The following is a 3,872-nucleotide window of genomic DNA, read 5'->3' as shown; positions in this document are numbered from 1 at the left end:
CGCAGCCGCCCCGGGCCACCCCTGCAGCCAGCACACTGCTGCCAACAGCCCGCCGCTCTCCGTCACCAGCCAGCCCCTCTGCACACATCTGCCGGGGGTGCTTTTTTTGAGAAATAGTGTCACTTTGTCAAAGACCGCACACCGCTCGTTCCCTTATACCCCGACAAGGTGTTCGTGCTGACGTTTTGCGAGGCCTTATTTTACCGTCGTCGGCGCTATCAGGGGAAACGGGCCCGCTCCTTCCGCCCTCCTGGAACCCTGGCTCGGCCCGGAGCGACCAGGATCACCCTCATACCGGTTCTCACCACCTGCATCGACACGCGGCTCTGCCCCGGCCGCCGCAGCTCTCGCCGGCCCGGCCGGGTCCGCACCCCTGGCCGGCACGCCTGGAGCGTTTGGACTTTGTCGTTTTTTTCTCCAAGAGTCGCCTCTGGCACATGCCATGGACCTCAGCAGGGGCTGCTCCCCGCCCCCTGGGTGTCCTGCCCGGGCACATCGGAGGCTCAGCCTGGGTCTTCAGCCCCTACTGGTAGGTGCGCTTTGGGGGCCCTCCGCAGCCGCCCGGGGCCCACCCCTGCAGCCAGCACACGGCTGCCAGCAGCCACCACACAGCTGCCAACAGCCCGCTCTCCGTCACCACCCAGCCCCTTCTGCATACATCTGCCGGGGGTGCTTTTTTGACTTCCCCCCTTTTGGCCTATGGGGAAATGCCAAGGGGAAAACCTCCAGAGTCAGGCCGACCTCATGGAACTCCTACCCGGACTCGAGCCACCGGTTTGTCCCCTTCCCGGTTCTCAGGACATGCATTGACACCCAGATCTTCACCGGCAGCCGCAGCTCCCGCCGGCCCGGCCAGCCGGGTCCGCCCCCCTGGCCGGCACGCCTGGAGCGTTTGGACTTTGTCATTTTTTTCTCCAAGACTCGCCTCTGGCACATGCCATGGACTTCAGCGGGGGCTGCTCCCCGCCTCCAGGGTGTCCTGCCCGGGCACATCGGAGGCTCAGCCTGGGTCATCAGCCCCTACTGGTAGGTGCACTCAGGGGGCCCTCCGCAGCCGCCCAGGCCCACCCCTGCAGCCAGCACACGGCTGCCAGCAGCCACCACACAGCTGCCAACAGCCCGCTCTCCGTCACCCCCCAGCCCAACTCTGCATACATCTGCCGGGGGTGCTTTTTTGACTTCCCCCCCTTTTGGCCTATGGGGAAATGCTAAGGGGAAAACCTCCAGAGTCAGGCCGACCTCATGGAACTCCAACCCGGCCTGGAGCCACCGGTTTGTCCCCTTCCCGGTTCTCAGGACATGCGTCAACACTCGGCTCAGCCCCGGCCGCCGCAGCCCCCGCCGGCCCGGCCAGCCCGGTCCGCACCCCTGGCCAGCGCCTGGAGCGTTTGGACTTTGTCATTTTTTTCTCCAAGACCCATCTCTGCCAACTGCCGTGGGCTTCAGCGGGGGCTGCTCCCCGCCTCCTGGGTGTCCTGCCCGGGCACATCGGAGGGTCAGCCTGGGTCTTGAGCTACTGCTGGTAGGTGCGCTTTGGGGGCCCTCGGCAGCCGCCCAGGCCCACCCCTGCAGCCAGCACACGGCTGCCAGCAGCCACCACACAGCTGCCAACAGCCCGCTCCCCGTCACCCCCCAGCCCAACTCTGCATACATCTGCTGGGGGTGCTTTTTTGACTTCCCCCCTTTTGGCCTATGGGGAAATGCCAAGGGGAAAACCTCCAGAGTCAGGCCGACCTCCTGGAACTCCAACCCGGCCTGGAGCCACCGGTTTGTCCCCTTCCCGGTTCTCAGGACATGCGTCAACGCTCGGCTCAGCCCCGGCAGCCGCAGCCCCCGCCAGCCCGGCCAGCCGGGTCCGCACCCCTGGCCGGCACGCCTGGAGCGTTTGGACTTTGTCATTTTTTTCTCCGAGACTCGCCTCTGGCACATGCCATGGACTTCAGCGGGGGCTGCTCCCCGCCTCCTGGGTGTCCTGCCCGGGCACATCGGAGGCTCAGCCTGGGTCTTCAGCCCCAACTGGCAGGTGCACGCTGAAGGGGCCCTCCGCAGCCGCCCAGGCCCACCCCTGCAGCCAGCACACGGCTGCCAGCAGCCACCACACAGCTGCCAACAGCCCGCTCTCCGTCACCCCCCAGCCCAACTCTGCATACATCTGCTGGGGGTGCTTTTTTGACTTCCCCCCTTTTGGCCTATGGGAAAAAGCTAAGGGGAAAACCTCCAGAGTCAGGCCGACCTCATGGAACTCCAACCCGGCCTGGTGCCGCCGGTTTGTCCCCTTCCCGGTTCTCAGGACCTGCACTGACACTCGGCTCAGCCCCGGCAGCTGCAGCCCCCGCCGGCCCGGCCAGCCGGGTCCGCCCCCCTGGCCAGCGCCTGGAGCGTTTGGACTTTGTCGTTTTTTCTCAAAGACCCATCTCTGCCAACTGCCCTGGGCTTCAGCGGGGGCTGCTCCCCGCCTTCTGGGTGTCCTGCCCGGGCACATCGGAGGCTCAGGCAATGTCTTGAGCCACCGCTGGTAGGTGCGCTTTGGGGGCCCTCGGCAGCCGCCCAGGCCCACCCCTGCAGCCAGCACACGGCTGCCAGCAGCCACCACACAGTTGCCAACAGCCCGCTCTCCGTCACCCCCCAGCCCCTTCTGCATACATCTGCCGGGGGTGCTTTTTTGACTTCCCCCCTTTTGGCCTATGGGGAAAAGCTAAGGGGAAAACCTCCAGAGTCAGGCCGACCTCCTGGAACTCCCACCCGGCCTGGAGCCACAGGTTTGTCCCCTTCCCGGTTCTCACGACATGCATCGACACTCGGCTCAGCCCCGGCAGCCGCAGCCCCCGCCGGCCCGGCCAGCCGGGTCCGCCACCCTGCCCGGCGCCTGGAGCGTTTGGACTTTGTCGTTTTTTCTCCAAGGCTCGCCTCTGGCACATGCCTTGGACTTCAGCGGGGCCTGCTGCCCGCCTCCTGGGTGTCCAGCCCGGGCACATCGGAGGCTCAGCCTGGGTCTTGAGCCCCTACTGGTAGGTGCACTCTGAAGGCGCCCTCCGTAGCCGCCCAGGCCCACCCCTGCAGCCACCACACAGCTGCCAACAGCCCGCTCCCCGTCACCCCCCAGCCCAACTCTGCATACATCTGCTGGGGGTGCTTTTTTGACTTCCCCCCTTTTGGCCTATGGGGAAATGCTAAGGGGAAAACCTCCAGAGTCAGGCCGACCTCCTGGAACTCCAACCCGGCCTGGAGCCACCGGTTTGTCCCCTTCCCGGTTCTCAGGACATGCATAGACACTCGGCTCAGCCCCGGCCGCCGCAGCCCCCGCCGGCCCGGCCAGCCCGGTCCGCACCCCTGGCCAGCGCCTGGAGCGTTTGGACTTTGTCATTTTTCTCCAAGACTCATCTCTGCCAACTGCCGTGGGCTTCAGCGGGGGTGTCTGCTCCCCGCCTCCTGGGTGTCCTGCCCGGGCACATCGGAGGCTCAGGCAATGTCTTGAGCCACCGCTGGTAGGTGCGCTTTGGGGGCGCTCGGCAGCCGCCCAGGCCCACCCCTGCAGCCAGCACACGGCTGCCAGCAGCCACCACACAGCTGCCAACAGCCCGCTCTCCGTCACCCCCCAGCCCCTTCTGCATACATCTGCCGGGGGTGCTTTTTTGACTTCCCCCCTTTTGGCCTATGGGGAAATGCTAAGGGGAAAACCTCCAGAGTCAGGCCGACCTCCTGGAACTCCAACCCGGCCTGGAGCCACCGGTTTGTCCCCTTCCCGGTTCTCACGACATGCATCGACACTCGGCTCAGCCCCGGCAGCCGCAGCTCCCGCCGGCCCCGGCCAGCCGGGTCAGCCCCTTTCCACCACACACCGGGCTCCGCACTTAGCCAAACCTCCAACATCC

This window comes from Eleutherodactylus coqui, unplaced genomic scaffold, assembly GCF_035609145.1.
Source record: "Eleutherodactylus coqui strain aEleCoq1 unplaced genomic scaffold, aEleCoq1.hap1 HAP1_SCAFFOLD_74, whole genome shotgun sequence".
In the NCBI taxonomy this organism is placed as follows: Eukaryota; Metazoa; Chordata; class Amphibia; order Anura; family Eleutherodactylidae; genus Eleutherodactylus; species Eleutherodactylus coqui.
Note: the sequence above shows the minus strand (reverse complement) of the source record.